General features: G+C 38.5%; 1 long non-coding RNA gene across 1 annotated transcript in view; it reads left to right on the top strand.

Moving 5' to 3' along the window:
- The window catches only part of LOC110083502 (uncharacterized), a 30,867-nt gene extending 16,502 nt beyond the window's left edge, over positions 1-14,365 (top strand). The window contains exon 2 of the long non-coding RNA XR_012082599.2: positions 142-14,365. This is a non-coding gene — a long non-coding RNA (uncharacterized LOC110083502). The remainder of the gene's footprint in view (positions 1-141) is intronic.
- Positions 14,366-20,423: the final 6,058 nt, after the last annotated feature.

A 20,423-nucleotide genomic window follows, 5' to 3' on the forward strand; every position in this document is an offset into this window, starting at 1 on the left:
GTATACTGGTACATATTTTCATATGTGGTGGACATGCCCTCTGATCACAGGGCAAAAAATTATAAAATTGTCAGATCTAATGGTTTGGTTCTTATTTTCATGGAACAAACAACTAATTTATTATCTTTTTCTGTATAACAGCACATTTGGAAATTGCTGCAAACTGGAATGGAACTTGTGATGCAACTTTACATGCATGGAGAATTGGACATGGCACATGGCCCCAGTGGAAAAATAACCGGATCAGATTGCTTCAACAACCATACTCCCAAGATGATTATTTAAACACATGGTTTCTTTTATTATACTGTATTAATAAGAATAGCAAGTCTTATTTTCCTGTAGTTTCTCATGTCAATCTTTGGTGTGATATTCTAATCTGATATAGATTGCAATAGTGTGAACATTTACTTATTTTTTAACTTCCACTTTATGGAAATGTGGTATATCAGATTATACATTCCTTATGGAAGAAGAATGTGATCACATTTACTTGAAATGCTGTTTCAACTAAATCACCAGTGTTTGCTTCCAAACAAATTTTCTCAGCAACAATCTGGGTGGATGGTGAAATCACATAGCATGTAGCTATTAGGTCACCTTGTCCTCCCAAAGCTACTGCTACCTATTCGTTGTCAGAGGTTGTGCAAGAAAATTAATTCTCCATTATCTACATTATGCATTTCTTTGACCACTTTCCATTCTTGTATTGCTGGAAGACCATAGCCTCCAAAGGCCCAGGCATCATCAACATCAAGGCGACAGCCCTGTGAACTGGTATTGGGTGAATCTGCTATAAAACTAAAGAAGCTTAAACTTCAGGGCCCCTAATCACGGATGACTTTAGTTCACTTTTGTAAAAAATTGTGGTACTCTGACGCGAACAACTCCATTGACAAAGTGGCTACCCAGATCCTATTGCTGGTTGTGAAGAGGTTCCCCATAACACTTCAAGCTTCTGGGCCCCAAAAATGCTGGTCTGCCACTGTTGCTTCTCATTTTTTGGGGCAGCTAAATATTCCCCCATGAGATCAAAGCATATGACTGCCACATTCATTTTGTCTTGCCAATGGCCAATTGTTTTCTTATTTTTTAGCCTGCTCTGTGCTATAAAATGCTGTGCTTTGCTTTTTAGGCTAATGTTGATCTTTGGGGATTGAGTCAATAAACTTTATATACTAAGCGTGTCAACGGACTTGTAGAAACGTGGCCCAAAGGAGAACTTTCCACCTCAGTTGAGAGACAACGTTTTAAAGCTCTGAAATGTTCAATAAGCTGTACCATTAAAAACGGAGACAAGAACTGTTTCTGGGCAGGACTTAGACACGTGCTGTTAATTACCGAAAGGCTTTGGGACCTGGCTTGGTAAAGTTCCGTCAGCTTCCTAGCCAGCATGGACACCAAAAGCTGTGGTTCAAAAAAGTTACATTTCTACATTCTGGACCTGGGTGGCTCTTAAGGGGAAGGACGAGATACTGTTCCTCCTCATCCTGATAGATTTCCTCCTAGTACATACACCTGCACACCAAAGCTGCTTCTTAGGCGCTCCTCCCCAACTTCTGAATATATGTGGCTACTGCCCAAGGAGAATACATGCCTGTAGTGTCCTCTGTATGGAAGGCCTTTCCATGGAAACTTGCTTGGTGCTGATTTTAGTGTCATTTTTCACTTGAAGGTGAGGATGGTTTTCTTCACCTAGACATTAGAGCAAGCAGTGTAATCGCTTTTTAATTATGTTGTTACCCATTCTGCTGATTTTTATTGCTCTTTGTTTGATTGCTTTATTGTGTTTATGCATTGTGTGAGAAATGTAAAGTTACTGGCATAATTTCCTTGTTGAATAAGCAAGTCTGCTTAGCTAGGGTTCCAAGCTGATCAATGGGAAGGTATAACGGGCCCATCCTAAGAAGGAGCTGAGGTTTAGTCAATCATGGCTCAGCACAGGCCATTTCAACCACTGCAACACAGGCATGGGCCTCAGCTGGTTCTTCCTTTGAATTAATAGCAACTTTTCTTTTTTATTGACAACTTGGGATAAGGTAAGGGGTACAGACGATAAAGGGGGATATGGGGGGAAAAGGAGGGGTAGGAGAACACAAAATGTACTGTCGTCCACTCTATTCATGTTGCAATATCAAATCAAATTTCCACTTTTCTACAATTTAATTGCCCTCCAAGTTTTAACTTACAGTTAAACTTACAGTTTAAATCTATGTTATTCAAGCACTATCTGGTGACTCAAGCCATTTACATAATAAATCCCATTGTTCAGTTGCCTTTTGTGTTGGTCAGTCTTTCAGCACTTCTGATAAAATATCAATTTCTGCCACTTCCCGTATCTTCTCAATGAGTTCCTCTTGTTTTGGTATCTCTGATTTCTTACAATTCTTAGCATAAAGAATTCTGGCTGCAGTGACTATACAGTGGTGCCTCGCTTAATGGTGTTAATTGGTTCCAAAAAAACATTGCTATGGGAAACCTACAGCTGTCAAACCTATTCAATGCATTCCAATGGGGGGAAAAATTCACCAAAAATTAACAAAGAGTCAGAACAAAGCCAAATTAATTCTGCAAAGGTTTTGCAAGGTGCACTAATGATTCAAAGCATTTAAAACAGGTTTCAAACATTTTAAGACACTTTAAAAATAGCAAAAACGGACCTGTCAAAACCATTGAAATGCATTGAAACCTATTCAATGCATTTCAAGGGGGGGGGGAAATTCACCAAAAATTAACAAAGAGTCAGGACAAAGCCAAATTAAGTTTGCAAAGGTTTTACAAGGTGCACTAACGATTCCAAGCATTTAAAACAGGTTTCAAACATTTTAAGATACTTTTAAAATAGCGAAAATGGACATCATTAAGCGAAACAGGGGACCCAAAATGCAATCGCTATGTGAAGCATGGTCCTGAAATCACTAAGCGAAAATCGCCCATAGAGAACATTGTTAAACGATGTGGAAAATTCCTCAAAAAAACCCATCGCTAAGCGAATACATCGTTAAACGAGGCAATCGCTAAGCGAGGCACCACTGTATATATAAAACTAAGTAGTTCTTTGTCCTATCTATATTGTCTCTTATAATGCTCAATGAAAACAGTTCTGGGGTTAGTGGAACATTAAAAAGCAGTATTTTTTTAACAGAGTATGCACTGCTATCCAATACTGTTTCATTACTCTAGAAGTCCACCACATATGGTAAAAGCTTCCCTTATGTGTTTCACACTTCCAACACACATTTGGCACCTCTATATAAATCTTTGACAATTTTTCCGTAATCATATGCCACCTATAAAACATCTTGTATATATAATATTCTCCTTAAAAGTTACCGTTTTCATGAGCTTAAGGTTATTTTTCCATATTTGCAACCATTGATCAATATCAATATTATGTCCTATATTTTGTGTCCACCTAATCATACATTCTTTGACTATCTCGTCTTGCATTTTAAGATCAAGCAAGTAATCATACATTTTCTTAATTACTTTACCATTAGAGCCCAGCAGTTTATCGAATATGGTTTGTTCTGTATAAAAGCCCTCTATTTTATCTTTTCTGTACCTAGATTCCAGTTGGGCTCTGGACCACCAGTCTAGATATATGTTTTGTGTTTCTAACTCTTCTCTGGACCTTAACTCACAATTATTTTTTAATACATCTTGATATCTTAAAAGTTTTGCTTCTGTCATAAGGTTAGATTGTGTAAAGGCCTCTATAGGCGATATCCAGCCTGGTGTTTTTTGATAAATCTGCTGGATAATCTTTTTCCAAGTCCCTAGTTGGGCTGTTCTTATCATATGCGAGTTGAAACTTTTCTGCTAAATTAATAGCAACGTTTCCACCCTTAGTTTGCAAGACCTGAGCAGGGCAGTGAATGACAGAACTTTTCAGCACATGTTATTTCATAGGGTCATTCTAAGTTGGAAGCTACTTGAGGGCACATAACAACAACACCCACCCCATGTTCTAATGAGTAGTCAGATGCATTCTACCATGATTCACTGTTCCCTAATTCAGCTTCCCCCAACCTGGTGTGTTGAACTACAACATCATTCGAAAACATGAGAGTAGTGTTCTAACACATTGAAAGGGCTTTGATAATCACAGACTTGTAAATCTTCAGAACTTTTTTGTTTTGTTTTATTTTGGTCTTGTGCTTCTGTATGTAACTGACCAATGGCAAGGGTGTCCATGTACACATTTGGCATCCAGGATAAGAAGAACTCTTGCATGGAAAATATAAATATTTAATTAACGAATGTCTCCTGTAAGAAGACCAAGTGTACTTACTATTAATTTCTTCAAAAAACCCTCCAATTTATAAAAGTGGGATAATGTGCTTCCTGTATATGCAATTCAAAACACAAGGAAATGGCTTGATGTTGCTGCATAATACCACACTCTCATTGCCATCAGGAAAAAAGGATACCAATCCTTAAACAGCAAAGGGCAGCACCAATGTTGACAAGATGGCAGTCAAGATGGTCTACAGGATACCTTCTTGTGCTCACTACCATCTAAAAGGTGACACCATGCAACGGAAAATCCCAGAAGCTTACTCTTTTTTCCCATCAATTAACCACTTCTCACTTGAGCACAAAGCAATTGTAAGGGATATTTTTCAACAAGTGTGTAAAAAAACATAACTTGAAAACTCTTTCCCCAAACTCTCTCAGATTTGGTTCAGAGCAAGAACAGACAGTCTGCTGCACTCATGCCAATTTTGCTGCTGACCTGAAGTCCCATTTCAAAGTTATAATTTTTGTGTTGGTTGCCTTCATTCTTTGAACTGCCTTGTAGAATGTTGATTTGCTCTGCCACACATTATCATTTGCTGCACTCCCGTGCAGCAATAATCATGTATTGCCCTTCTTTATTTATGCATTACAATAAATATGTTACATTAGTGGTTTATTAGATGAACCTGTGGGCATCAGGAGCAAATTGTTTTCAGAATTCTCCATCAATAGCTTAGCATCCTTCTGGGCATGATAAAAGCAGCAACGGTAAAAGGAACAGCAACAACAACAATGGCAAAACAACATTAATTAGAAAAGCATTTAGATTTGGAGGGTTGCTAATAATTAGCTTTATTTATTTATGTATTTATTTATTTATTATCAAGCATTTGAGTCTGCTGTTCAGTTTAAAAAAGTATCCTAGAGTGGCCTACAGAGATGATAAAGAATGAAAAGCCAATTGCTGCCTTCAAGGAGTGGATGGCCCTGCCATTAGGTAGGGTGAGACAGCTGCCTTAGGTGCAAACTCTCTGATTTCCCTGAGCAACGATTTTATTCCACCAGTAGTAAATCAGATCCAATTCCTAGTCTGCTTGGCTTTTGTGCATAGAAAGAGGAGAGACTACTGCCCAATTTTTGCTTTTCCAGTTGAAAAGTCACACCAGAAGAGAGATTGGGAAAATGCAAGGGGGACCCCCCCCTCCTGCCTTAGCTGGTATGCTTAGTTACAAAGCTCTTGTAATTATTAACAGCAACAGAAGTTGTTCAAGAAGAGGCAGAGCCAAAGGTTCCTGGTCTTTCAGCAGAGCAGATGGACTGCCCAGCTTTCCTTATCTTCTTCTGTAACTTGATGGAATGGATGTTGATGTCTGAGGAATTACAAGAAGATATCCTTTATCAGAAGTGCAGAAAGATTCTTTTCACTCCACAGTTGCTCCCTGTGGAGCTGTCCTTTCAGATGATAGAGATTCATGTGTGTTACTTGATTTTTAGCAGCAGTGCTAGGTCACTACTGGAGGCCTAACTCCTACAGCTCACTAGGGGATCTTAATACGCCATTTGAAAACGAGGAGGCTAGATACTTATAGCCAGCTGGTGCAGTGGTACGCTACAAAAGTCCTTGATTCAGTTTTGAATGTTCCTCAACATTCAAAAAGGGAACATGATTTTGAAAAGTATGGGAACTGCTGAAAAAGAAAAAAAAAGGCTGTAATGGAGAACATTAAATGAAATGCGCAAGTGAGGTTGAATGGCAATGCGGTTGTATTCATTTCCTGCTTTCCCTTGTGTATTTGCAATCATGACAGATGAATGCGGAATGTTTTATTAGCTTTTTTTAAAAAAAGCCCCTCAGATTATATAGGTGTTGACACATTTGATCATCAGGTTTGGAGGGTTAGTATGGGGGGGGAGGAAGAACCACAATCATTATTAAGTGTGAACTAACACACATTGGCTTCAGTTGAAGTTGGTGAAGGTGATAAAAGTAAGGCTTGTTGGGAACACACATGAAACAGAGGGCATGATTGTCATTACAAATGGTTGGTGGATAACCACTATTGATTCTAGGCATTTAATTTGATTTGATGGATTTTACTATAATTAACACAGGGATTTGAAACGGTGTGGCTCTTAACATTATTAACCAGGAAAACAAATTATGAAATGAAATTTACATTTAACTTGTGATTTAAATTTTGTAAAATGTTTTTGTACACAAACAGATCTTGTTAATTTCTTCAGTGGTAATAGTTCTTGGTTGTTACCTCTCACGTGGATCCATTTCCATGGATCAGACTGAATAGTCTTCTTTCTCTACTCAGAAAATGTAATGAAATTCTAATGATATTTAGGTGTGTGTACATACATGTAAATTTAGATGCTGTGATTCTTAATCCTCAACAGACGGAAGTTAGGTGCAGGTTGGAAACATGAAACATCTTCTATTGCATCCATGATGCCATTTCAACACTTGCAGTGGCTCCTAGCCTGAAAAATATTTACTCCATGTCTACAAATATGAGGTCCCATTTCTCCTCCGTTCACATAGTTTTTGTTGAGTCCCATTACTACCAGGGTCACTGCTTAGCTTCTTGACAAAACACTGTGCTTTTACTATCTTTGTAGTAGGCAAAATTCAGCAACTGAAGTGTTTCCCTCATTGCTTTTTTATAGTGGGGAAAAGTTGGACCTAGTGAATTTCTGTTTACTGTGTAACAGCGCACAGAGCTTTTATTATAAAAAAAGGGAGAGGTCTAATTGCTACATTCCAATTTCACACCTTCAGCCAGTACATTCAGTGCTGCTATTTTTAATCTCCTGGTAGCGTCTTACTTAGTCTTCTACCAAGTCTTACTGATAAGTTAAAATGAAAATTTTACTGGCTTGTATTTGTTTGCTGATGAATGTATTAGATGTCCACAAGAGGAAAACTTTGGGCATTGACTTTATATACCCACTGTCTAACAAACGTAGCTTACTGTAAGTGAAAGTTTGGTCTTCATAGAATCTAAGATAGAGAAACCAAATGTAGCTTCCTTATTTCATTTTCATTTTTTACCATTTTTTTCAGTACCTACAAAAAATAATGTCAACATGTATCTGGCTGTGTGTGTATGTATGTATTGCCTGGAGGTCCATGTTGGAAGAAATGCAAGATAGATAAGATGGATAATTCTTTAATTAAAATGTATACTTGGTTTATATATATAATATAAAAGTATAATATATACTTTCCAAATTTTATGCGTACATTACAACAGGTTCACAGAACCTTTATCAGGATGTTTTTAATGCAGCAGCCTGTAGTAGCACTGTGAGCAAAACATAATATGTATTTAGGACAGACAGAGAAATAGAATTCAGTGGCTGAAACCCAGTAGTAAGTGACAATGAAAGTAGGCACAGTAAATCAATGGAACTTATGGAGGAGGTGACTCACCAGATCCTCACTGGCTTAGTGGGCCTACTCTAGTATGACCTCCTACTGGTCTTCAGGCAGTAAGTCCTTGATTTTTAGATAAAGGTGGAAGGATTATGAAAATCTGAGATGCCACATGAGAAAATGCATATGCACACACCTTGGTCAATGTTATGCCATGCATTTGTGTATATGTGCACATGTCTGCTGCCCCACTCCACTTCTAGTGGTGCTGTTGAAAATGTCTGCTGAAATAATGGCCTGAGGTATACTGCAGAAAGCCCTGCTTCCCTAGATGAGTTTAAGGGATGAAATAGCATGGCCAGTGGATGACTACCACCTTGCCATAGATTTTGAAGCTGGCTTATCTCAGTAGTAGAGCACATGCTTTGTATGCTGCCCAAATTTCCACTTTGGGATAGTGGAGACTCTTCAGGTTTTGCAACAAAAGTTTGCAGGGGAGACCTCTTGGGTGACTGAGTACAATCATCCTAATTAACCTCACGCTCATTGCTTATACCTTGTGCCATTGGTTTGGTAGTGTTTATGACCAGGGCAGGGAGCCCAATAAACCGCTTCGCAGCTCAGCTTGCTGTTTCACCCGGAGTGTGATTTGTGTTCATTTCGGAGTAAGACTAATTCTTTAGATCCAAGATGCCCTGACCTTTCTCTCGCAAGCCTTTTGTTGGGGAACTAATTAACGGAATAATGGTGATAATTTTTTAAAAGGCAGAAACTACTCTTGTTTCTCCACATCAAGATGAGTTTTTTTTTAAAAAAAGAATACGTCTAATTAGCAATAATTAAAAATTAATTAAGAAGCTCTCTGCAATCTCCTTTCCCCACCCGCGTCCGGTTGCGGGAGCTGTTCTTGTCCCTGTGGTGCTGAATCACGGCTTAATCACAAAGGCTAGATCACGGCTAATCCAAACAAGCCAGTCCCTGTATGCCCTAATCACTGCCGCCTTCCTACAGCGACAAGCATCTACCCGGGCCATTAGGAAGGAAGGCCAATTAGTACGTTAAAGCACATAAAACGTATAGATTGCAATCCCTTCTAATATATTGGCTGAATACAGATGTAATTGCTTTATTGTTTATCCTGGCAATGGCTTCCGTCATACTGAGGGATAACAGCATTAGGAGGTTTCAGAAAGAATACTAATCACTTAAGCTGAAATTGTCAAGTTTCAAGTATTAAAGGCAAAGGGGGGGGATTTAGGGCCACTTTGTATGTTTCTTCCTCTCTTCCATCGCCGTTAGTTCATCCATGGTACAGGAAAATACATATATATGGAGGGGTGCCGTCCCCTTCTCCTCCTCTTCCTTCTGTAGTTGCTATTGCAGTTGTACTTTTTTTCCAGGCTGCGTATTCATGATTACAGAAGGTGTACCCCCCCCCCAGTCCTTGAATGTTGGGAAGCAAAGGGTTAGAATAATATCTGACCTAGGAAATGGTTTTGGTAGTAATAATTAATATCTGTGGCAGATCTTACAGAAGGGTGGATTTAGAAAATGCATTAATTTTTTTAAAACATGGAATTTCGTGGGATGAAAAGGATACAAAAAGGAAGTGCCAAAATTTTTTCCTGATGCACAGCTATGAACTCCCAAAACACAATGGCCACGAATATAATCTTCAACATTAATGCTTAAAGTTTTTCACTCATGGTAGTTTTCTTCAGCAAACCATCAAGATCTTCTGTCCATTTCCATACAAATATTCAGTTTTGATATAACACAAAATGTGTTAAAGCTATAATATCTCTTCCCTTTTTGCTAACTAACATAGTCACTATAATGTTGCCACTGCAATTGTTAGTAATTAAGTATAAAACACTAAGGAAGCATACAGGTATTTATTTTTAAAAATGTCTAAGAAGTATGACTCTCCCTAATGCCAGGTAATTATTAAAGGGAGGTCCCCATTATCTTAATTATGTTTCTGAAGCAAACATTATTCCAGTTTGATAAAAGATGACATGACACTAAAGGTAAAGCTAGAGCAGATGTTACATGAGTAACAAGCCAATATGCCCACATTCTGGTAATTTCTCCCCCACTAGACATGTTCTCATTAATCTCTGATTAATAGGATTTGAGTATAGTAAATGATGATCATCTATTGTCTGTCTTTGTGCAACACCATGGAGAGAGCAATTTGTCAGCTCGGCTTTTGTGTGACTATTTAATGGAAAAGGGGAGGAGGAGGAGAAAAGACGCTAATCTTCTAATTGGCATCTATAGAGAAAGGTCTAAGAACATTGCCTGCCTGGAAATAGCTTATAAGCAATTCCTTTGCCCGTGTGACTCGGGCTGAGACAGATGCAGAACTCAATGTATCTTTTTCATAATCATTATAGAAAAATACAGCATGGAAATCTAAAGAAAGGAGTAGAACAAAGCACAATTGCATAAGTTGGTTGTATTTCAGCCTTTTACATGTGAAAAAAAAAATCACATTGACTGGTATGACTTTTACAAAAGTGGAAAGCCTTTATACTGAAATAAAAGAAAAACAAGGAGGAGGAAAATCATGGAGCTTTTATTGAACACACACACACACACACACACACACACACACACACACACACACACACACACACACACACACACACACACACACACACACCTGGGCAATGTGAATTACCGTAGTACGCTAATAAGATCCAAAGATAACACTGTATGAAATTGCTTTACTTCTTATTTAGTCACACTATTTGGGCTTAAACAGCACAATGTAGCCAAAGTTGAGCACTGTAATGGTACATTTATTTCACTGGGATGCACATGCAGTACTCCGCTCTGCTTGTTAGTTGTCAGTCATATTATAAAGGACATGGGACCAATTCCCACTTTGAGTAAGAGACTGTTTAACTCATCCATTGAAGCCAACAAGACTTAAAAGAACTTAACTTTGGGTTGAATTATCTATGAAACTATCATGTTTGATATTATGCAAATGACTGGAATTAATTTTTATAGCTTGTCCTTTGTTACTAGGAAGACCATACATTTTTGCCACTGTAAAAGATGTATTGTTTTTTCATTGAGAATGGTTTGTTCTGGTGGATGGCCCTGGTGCAGTGAGTAGTACACCTCTGATGTACAGCCCTGGGGGTAACAAGGGTTTTTTTGTTGTTTTTTTCCATCATCAAAAAAGTCTGAGTGAGAAAAACATCTCATATCACCATTTGTGTGGTTAGATAATTTTGTGCTGCAGTGAGAGAAACTGAGTGAATGGTACAGATTAGATTTGCAATATTGATCTGAAAAAAGCAATACTATGGACAAATAGATTAAAACACACTGTGGAGCCTAGTGTAAAAGTAGAAAAAGAATGAAGGATCGAATATGCAGTAAATCCAAACATGTGGCAAATCAACACTGTGAGCAGCTACAACTGAAGCCCCCCAGCTGATGTACTGTTTCAAAAATACAAGAACAGAATAAATGTACAGTTGCAGAAGAAGAATAAAATACTGAAGTGAGAAACAGAAGTGAGAATGACATCATGGACACTTGTTAAAAAACCCTTGATTGGCATAAGGATACCTTAAAATAAGAATGACTTTTAATTTTTGAACACAAATATCACAGGTAGATGAAACCATGTACAAAGTTACTGGAAATTGCTGTTTCAGGCTGCAGTCTTCAGCACACTTAGATGTATCTTCCCCTGCTAAAAATCAGTATCTCCCAATGTTGAAATTCTCCAAGCTGATGAAGTTTGGGCTGAGATATGGCATAAAACAGGATAGCTGGTTGGTTTTGAATCTGAAATAGAGAATATGACCTGTGAACCTGCAGTCACATAGTGATGTTTCTGCCACAACTGTTTTTCAGCTTTCAATATTCTTTCAAATGAACTACTCTGTTTCTATCATTTACTGGTTTTATTTTTTCAATGATAAGCACTTTTTAATTTTGTGCCAAAAGACTGGTAAAAGACTGTTCAAAGGAAAAAAAACAAGTTTCACAACAAGGAAGAACAGTGACTTAATTTTTCTATGGCGCAAATACTGAGAGCCTTTTGTAAAGTAAGACCTTAGTATCTTGTGGGCTGAGTGGCACCTAAATCGCTATTTTAAAAAATAGTATGGGATGCCAGTCATTCTTTTAATAGAGAGGCCCATCCATAAATTTGGAATAGGAATAAAACTACTGTACATTTCAGGGGTGCTTTTGCTTTGTTTTTAAGATGAAGCTTGTGAGCTTTTGGTAAATTCACTGCTAAGTATTCTGAGAAAAATTAGTGATTTCTGAAGCACTCTCAAGTTGCATTACTGCTGCTTAGCAGAGTAGATGCTTCTAGTGCCCTGCAGAGTTATTGAGGAATACACGCACAAATACTATGTGGATAGAAAAGACTGAGGTTCATAATATCAACACAGTGGGTGCCAGCAAATACTGAACCACAAACTAGAATTAGGGCACGTTCTGGCCAGAGTTAAGCACTTTTAAGTCCTATTGATTTCAGTTAGTTATTCGTATGTTGAAATCCTTTCTCAAAGCACTTACAAATGCTTTAATTTTAGGTTGATTAGGTCCTGAATTTGTAAACAGACTATCAATGTAGTTTGTGCGACATGTGAAAAATTGTACTAGCTGCATGACACATTATTTCAGGATGATTCATTACGTCAGTATTAAGTATTACTGCTTTGAGACACCATTATTATTATCAGAATTATTTTATTATAATTATTACGCCAATAAATTCTAATCTGAGGTGTTTTTAACATTTAACTGCTTATTTTTATATTGTATTTAAATGAAACACAATTGCATTATTGTAAATGAATTAAAGCAAAATTCATGAAAGGAACAATACATGCCATTCCCACAGGTTATAATGGGAGCTGCCAGATGGTGTACATGATGGGAATCTGTCTCTAAAGCTTGTTTTTGTGGTGTGGAATTCACTGAGTAGCTTCCCTGGGCCTCTGCGCACGAATACACTGCATCTGTCTATCACTGATGTTAAGTTGTCACATATTTTCCAGCTGATTACTTCCCATCCACTACTTCGCTGTTGCTATCTGGTTTTTCATTCTCTCACAATGTTTAAAGCTGTTCAGGAGAAATATTTTGCCTTTACAGAAAATATTACTGCTTATTCAGTGGCAACTGCAATGTTAAATTGAAATGTTACCTGTAAAAGAAATTTAGAATAAGAGCTTCCCTTAAATTCACCTTAATGTAGTATAATTACTTAGCAGTATATACCAAATGTATCTCAAAAAGCCACTTTCACTGACAGAGACTAGTATTCTGATAATACAGTATAGAAAAAATCCCTACATGTAACAGTATTAGACTTACTTGGAATAATAAAAAATGATTTACCTGGTCAAATAGGTACTTTAAATTTACAGAAGTCTGTTAATAATTTATATTTTATCTTGTCTGACTGAGGTGATTAATGAAATGGGATGTTACAGATCTTTGGGAATATTCTGCAGCAAAATCCGGAGTATGAAGAAAAGACATTAAAATATGAAGTTAAAAATAGAAATAAAACTTCAAAAGCTTTCATTGTCTGTCCTTGGAAATTAGGGAGCAACATTCTAGTAGTTCTATCAAACTCTAAGACAGAACCAATTGTTAAGTGTTGATAAGCAGTGGTTACGAGGTGTAATCTACTGGGAAGGTTTTTGATCCAAAATGAAACAGCTTTCTACCCCTGCTAGTCAGGCAGAAATCTAATTACTCTCTTCTGATCTACTATGGAGAGTTAAACCAAAGAGATGGATGTTATGGGCAGTTTCATTGATTTTTATGTCAGAAATCAACAAGTGCAGGTTTTACACTTTGCACAGAGTTGTTTAACTGGTGCCAGGAATCAAATACTTCAAACTGTCTTACCCTGCTATCAAGTCAATAAGCATTTTTAGTTGTTTGTTCAAATTGTATTGTTAGTGTCATCACTGCAGAATCTTTTCTACTTGGAACTGGAGAGGTGTGCGTGGAGTTGGGAAGAGTTTGACCTATTTGGATAATAACAAAGATATATGTGTGTGTGTGTGTGTGTGTGTTTTAAATGCATTGTCTAAAATCTAGGTGAAAGGATGCACCAAATAATTGCATACATAATTAAGAAAAGCAATTGAAAGGCTCTTCTATTGCATAAGCCATGTAGAAACACAATATACACCTTTATCAGCTGCTTGCTAGGGCCTGTTGTCCAATATTCTGTTGCTAGTCACAAATAGAGTAGACTCATGGATTCAGGGGATTTACACAACAGCTGACACCAGTTAGTCATTGATTCAATAGATCTTTAGCTGAGACTAGCAAAAGGATACTAGCCCAAATAGAATCTTAGGAAGAAAGGAGATAGAGAGAGAGAAAGAAAGGGAAAATTAAAAGAGACGAGGAATTGTGATTGTAAGCATACGGCTCCCCCTTTTACTGCATAGAAATCCAGAAACAACAGGCTATATCCTATTTGTGTGTGTGTGTGTGTGTGTGTGTGTGTGTGAGAGAGAGAGAGAGAGAGAGAGAGAGAGAGAGAGAGAGAAAGAGAGAGAGAGAGAGAGAGAGACATTTAGTTTTCCATATGCAGAGACCATCTAATTATTTTTTGCAGGAGGACAAAATAGGAGAACATGCTGCCTTAACACAATGCAGTTTGATCACCTCAACCACTGTTTACTTGAATTAATCCTGTGCTTTGCCCGTATTACTCTTGTGCTCTGGGGAAGGTTGTGTGCAGTGCAGCTGTTAGGGTTAACTTAAAGGTAAATCCAAATTTTAGCCTCCATTAGAAAAGACCCATTGAACTAATGGGTTTCTGCTAAACTGGCATTTGTAAAAGCGGGTCCGCTCTAGCTAGAATTAACTATCAGATTGAGTCCTTGGTCTCGGAACAGTGAGGCTGAGGCCCAAAGCTCCCTGTGTGATCTTGGGTCAGTTTGTCCCTGCCAGCATAGACAACCTCACAGGGTGATTGTGAACATAAAAGGAGTGAGGGAGGAGTATGTTGGATGCCTGAGCAAATTGAGGAAGGGTGAGATAAAAGTACAGTAAATAAACTGATCTTGGTAATATGAAAGTATACTTGATTATTTGTTAGAAAAGTGAAGATCAATTATTCTAATGTAAATGAGAATAACATATATCTCCTTTTTACAGCAAGTCTGATGGGGTGATCTGTCCACGTGCTAACACCTGATGGGCACATCAAAAGTCCCTGGGCTCCCTTCTTATGGTTCTTTATCTTTCAATCATACATGGACTGTACAATCTTTCATACAAAAATTACTTTTAAAACAGGACGACTGCAAAGACCAGATCCAAATGGGTCTCTGCTTTTTACCGTGTTTGCACTTGCAGATTTTGTGGGCAAATCAGTTTCACTGGACTGGAATGTCTAGGAGTTGTAGGGTGTTGTTTCTATTGTTTTTCTGTTCCTACAAAAATAGATGATGAGATAATAAAATTCTGTTATTTACCACTGGGCATTACATAGCTGTCTTCTTATGAATTGCACATTTTCATGCAATTTTAGCAATCCTCACGAATATACGGAGCCTTTTGCTTGTTTGTTTATGATTCACTCATGGTGAAAAGCCTACTTTGTCATATCTATTGCTGCGCTGCCAGGCCTGCAGACAGAGCCATAGAAGCTGGAAGGAGTGTAGCCTTGAGATTATTTTGATAGCTTTCCTTCCTTGTGTCCTGGGAGATAAGGCTGTTTCTCCCACAGTCACATTTTTCCTCTGTGACTGACAGCCCCTTCAGAGCAGATCAACCTCCCTTTTGTGTCCTTTCAGTCACTCAGAGGTTATCAACTAAAACTGCACTCAGCATTCAATCACATTTTCCCCTGTGGCAGTAACTCCTGTTAACACAATTAACCTTCTGATGGGATTGGGAACATAAAATGAATCGGGGCACATGGGGGAAGAAGAGGAGAAGAGGCAGAAATAAGCTGAAATGCATTCCCATGTTATGGATGGATTGGAGAGACACAGCTCTGCCGATGGTATCTTTTCTTTTCCATTTTTCCCACAACAAACATTTCATAAAAGGCCCTCTTAAAAGGATGTTGGTGGCTTACACTATATTTTAAAAGCAAGGATTCAAGGCCTTCACTGCTTTTGTCACTTGCACGAAGCTTTTGTTTAACCAATGAGATTTAACTATAGAGAATTTAAAATCTTAACTATTTCCCAAGTATTTTGTATGAGGAAGCTTGAAATGTGAAATCTCAATGATTTCTCACAGTGTGCTCTTTGATTTCTCCCAAGCCAAGCTGTAGTCATGCACATTGTTTCTTTATGGATTCGGGCTGTTGGTTTTGACTCTGTAGTCAATGTGAACCCACAAAGTTCATAACTAGAGGCAGTGATGTTTAAGACATCTGAAACCATAATATAAAGGGTTAATTGCTAATCATTGTCTCAAATCACATAAGAAGATTCAGAAGAAATATGTAGGAGAATTAAGGAGTGCAATTTTTCATTGACAGTTACTCCATTCTTCAATGTTGTTCCTGTGATCTTTTGAAATATATGCCTATGCTTCTTTGGTGATCAGAAATTCATAGAAGCCTTAGATAGCCCAATCTTTAGGCACTTCTACTAGCAAGTGTGCTTTCTTTATCTACAGGTACAACCTATTCCTCCAGCCCAGATGGGACCACTTTGAAAATAGGTGGTGAGCAGCAAAGTCTATAGTGATGTGATACCTCTAACAAGGTCAACCAACAAGCCTTAAAAAGTGTGCAAGTTTTTTTAAGCAGGAAATATTTTTAAGGAGAGGGAGAACAAAAGGAAAAGGGGCAAGAATTCTAGAACTGAAGTTCTTGCTTCTGAATACTATTTCAGGATTAATGTGGGAAAGATGCTGCAAGTAAAGAAATGGATGATGGGTGACATAATGATGTTCAGTTGTACTCCGGCCATACAGTTTCCAGAAGCTTCATCACAATGAAAGGAATCCCAAGCAAACCCTGGGGCCTAAAGGGAGGAGGAATCAAAAAATGTCAGATAGCTTGTTGTAGCGGAACCCAAAAGATGACATCATTCCTGCATGTCAATCAAGGGATAGAGCAGGAGGGGCGGAGTCAGAGTAGCAGTTAAGACAGCTGGAAGAGACAGTTAGAAGTCAGTTGGAATAAGATAGAGATAGAGAAAAGTAGGGACAAGAAGATGTGGAGAGAGTGCTAGGGTTTAGGAATAGATAAGAAGGGGTTAAGAAAGGGAATTGAAAGATTGAAACATGTGGAACAAGCAGGAATGAATCTATAAACATAATATGAGAAACACCAGTGAATGAGTACATGAAACAGTTATACAGTGGTGCCCCGCATAGCGAGGTTAATCCGTTCCGGATTAACCCTCGCTATGCGGAATCGTCGCTAAACAGGTAGGGAAAAGGTATTGAAACGCATTAAACTTAGTTTAATGCATTCCAATACCTTGCTTACTTACCCGTTCAGCGAGGATTCCCCTTGCCGGCAGCCATTTTCGCGCCCTCGCTAAGCGAGGGCAGGGCGTGAAAACGGCTGCCGGCAGCCATTTCCGGGCTTCCGGTGGCTATTTTGGAGCCGCCGAACAGCTGTTCGGCGGCTCCAAAATGGCCACCGCAATACCCGATCTTCGCAATGCGGGTTTTCCCCATTGCGAAGATCGGGTATGTTTCTGTATAGCGATCCCGAAAAAGGGATCGCTATGCGGAAACATCGCTATACGGCGCACTCGCTAAGCGAGGCACCACTGTATATTTAATTCTCCTTATGATTTTGTTCATTAATAAAAGAATGCTTGATCAAACCCTTTGATTCCTAAATTATATGATCAGCTCCTATGTGTGTGGGATTTGAATTGGTATTAAGAGAATACCTGGTGGCAGCGAAAAGGGCGTATTTACCCTTGTAGAGCCCACAGATATAAAGGGCACAAGGGGGATCGCCACACTTGTCTAACCACCTCTTGAAATATTTCAGGTTGAACTATCCCAAGGTTCAGAATAAATTTCTAAAGAAATTAACCAGTTTCATCCCAGGGGAGTGTAGTAGAGAGGCGGTTTCTACATTCCTGAAATATTTATTCTGGAAGACAGAATAGGCCTACATAAATAAATGAATTCTTACAAAAGAGTATTTAAAAATTCTTGGAAGTTATGAATGGGATGCACGTGGCTCTTGTCTTCCCTACAGTCACGCACACACTAAATTTCAACACAAATCCTAAGAGAACACAATTCTCAGCTCATCCTATTGTTGAAAGATTACCTTCTGAAAGCATAGGGCATTGGGGGATTATGGATCAACAGCCAGAAGGAGATGCACCCTGGTGTGATTTATGGTGTTTAAGGTCTTTGTGCCAGATAATAGTGCAATTCACATAGCACTTAGTGCTAGTAAGACTTCCTTTACATTGGTCTGAATGATCATAGATAATGTAGGCTTTAACTCTTTAAGGCTTTATAAACTCCTGAGACAAGGAGGGGAGAAACTCTGATTATTATTATTACTTGCTTTTCTTTCTTGGAGCTGAGGCACCTAAAACGATAATCATATTTAAGGGACAGGGCAATTAAACATTAGTGGTTGATAGAACAAGACAATCAGTGGGCTCAGCATTGGTTTGAGAATTGTGATCTAGGATCAAATGGCATCTTATCTACAAAACATAGTGGTTGACCTTGGATAAGTTACTACCTTTTCATGTTAGATTGTCATCCATAATATGTGAACATGTCAGGGAGGAAGAAGAATGGATGTTTAAATCCTTTGCATACAAGTATAGCTCTGAGTTTGAACCAACTGATTGGTTCAAAATTGGGAAAGGAGTACGACAAGGCTGCATATTGTCCCCTGGCTTATTTAACTTATATGCAGAATACATCACGCGGAAGGCTGGACTGGAGGAATCCCAAGCAGGAATTAAGATTGCTGGAAGAAATATCAACAACCTCCGATATGCAGTTGATACCACTCTGATGGTAGAAATTGAGGAGGAACTAAAGAACCTTGTAATGAGGGTGAAAAGGGAGAGTGCAAAAAAACGGTCTGAAACTCGACATCAAAAAAACTAAGATCATGGCCACTGGTCCCCTCACCTCCTGGGAAATAGAAGGGGAAGATATGGAGCCAGTAACAGATTTTACTTTCTTGGGCTCCATGATCACTGCAGATGGAGACAGCAGCCACGAAATTAAAAGACACCTGCTTCTTGGGAGGAAAGTGATGACAAACCTTGACAGCATCTTAAAAAGCAGAGACTTGCCAACAAAAGTCCGAATAGTCAAAGCTATGGTTTTTCCTGTGGTGATGTATGGAAGTGAGAGCTGGACCATAAAGAAAGCAGACCGCCGAAGAATTGATGCCTTTGAATTGTGGTGCTGGAGGAGGCTCTTGAGAGTCCCCTGGACTGCAAGGAGAACAAACCTATCAATCCTAAAGGAAATCAACCCTGAGTGCTCACTGGAAGGACAGATCCTGAATCTGAGGCTCCAGTACTTTGGCCATCTCATGAGAAGAGAAGACTCCTTGGAAAAGACCTTGATGTTGGGAAAGTGTAAAGGCAATAGGAGAAGGGGACGACAGAGGATGAGATGGCTGGACAGTGTCATTGAAGCAACCAACATGAATTTGACACAACTCCGGGAGGCAGTGGAAGACAGGAGGGCCTGGCGTGCTCTGGCCCATGGGGTCACGAAGAGTTGGACACTACTAAATGACTAAACAACAACGACAATAGCTCTGAGAGTACACTGAGCAGTTGCCAGTTGTATGAATTGTCAAATGCAAGTGTGGGATCCGGTACACAGAAAATGGTGCTCTCCTGTCTTATTGTTTCAGAGAGTGTCACTTGAAATCTCAGTGGGATAACTTAATGTGGTCTCTCCTGTGATTGTTTGCACCAACTAACATTGCCATTCTTTTAGGTAGCTGGAAAGTCCATTAGAATATTACATTCTTGGGGTCTTCTTAGTAGCTTCTTCCCAGACTTCGGAATGTGCTGCCCTGAGAAGTCAGGCTGGCCCCCTTCCCGCTTGTCATTTTATTGTCAGGCAAAGACCATTCCTTTCAGGTAGGCTTTTAAGCAATAAATGTCGCAGAAATTCTTTGTTTGTTAACTTACAGATTTTTAAATGATTTAAAAATGTTTTAATTTTTTTATTTTGATAAATGTTTAATTGGTTTTTAATCTAATATCTATATGGTATTTTAAAACTGCTGATCGTTTTATTGTATTAGTTATTTTGAGTCACCTTGGGTCCTCTGTGGGAAGAAAGGTGGTATATAAATAATATAAATAAATTAACAATTTGTTTGTTTATTTATTTATATTCTCCCCCCCCCGGTTGATTTATGTGCATGTGCTGTCAAGCCAATATCAACTTACGCTGATGCTAGTATAGATCTCAAGGTATGTGAAATATTTAATGAATGGTTTTACCAATGCCATCCCTCAATGAGTTTCTATGGCCAAATGGGAATTTGAACCCAGATCTCCTGAGTCCTAGTCTGACACTTGATCCAATGTATTACACTAGCTGTCAGTTTAGAAGATCTATATCTTGCCTTTTGCCTGCAAAAAGCCTCCAATATATAAGCAATATACAGTGGGGTCTCTACTTAAGAACGTCCCTACTTAAGAACAATCCAACTTAAGAACAGCTCCATTTGCTAAATTTTGCTTCTACTTGAGAACAGAAATCCAAGATAAGAACAGGAAAAAAACCTTTCCTGCTTTTTTTAACCTTAGGTCATCTTAGGTTAAAAAAAATCCCCCCCCCTAGT

This window comes from Pogona vitticeps, chromosome 1, assembly GCF_051106095.1.
Source record: "Pogona vitticeps strain Pit_001003342236 chromosome 1, PviZW2.1, whole genome shotgun sequence".
In the NCBI taxonomy this organism is placed as follows: domain Eukaryota; kingdom Metazoa; phylum Chordata; class Lepidosauria; order Squamata; family Agamidae; genus Pogona; species Pogona vitticeps.